The following is a 377-nucleotide window of genomic DNA, read 5'->3' as shown; positions in this document are numbered from 1 at the left end:
CTATGAAAATGAACAAATGGATCAATTGCTTGTTATTTTAAGCTTAAGCCATTTCACTGTTATTACCAACTTTTCTTCTTCCAACAAATCTCTCTGGGAAGAACTGATTTTTTTTTCCATTTCCATTTTTTCCCATTCCTTGGAATTGTGTAATAGCACAAATTCTGTTCATACTGATACATGTTCATTAAAATTACTATGTGATTGAAAAACATTTTCAAATTTATATGCTGTATACAATTTTCACTATTTTAGAAATGTCAGACCTGGTTCTGAATTAATAGCATTTGACTAGGTAATTCTCAAAACATTTGATCATTCAGTCATAGGAAAGACATTTTACAGTATTCAGATGTTAAAATGAGCACTGAATCTAA

Source organism: Eschrichtius robustus, chromosome 16 (assembly GCF_028021215.1).
Source record: "Eschrichtius robustus isolate mEscRob2 chromosome 16, mEscRob2.pri, whole genome shotgun sequence".
NCBI lineage: Eukaryota > Metazoa > Chordata > Mammalia > Artiodactyla > Eschrichtiidae > Eschrichtius > Eschrichtius robustus.
This window is presented reverse-complemented; position numbering follows the sequence as displayed.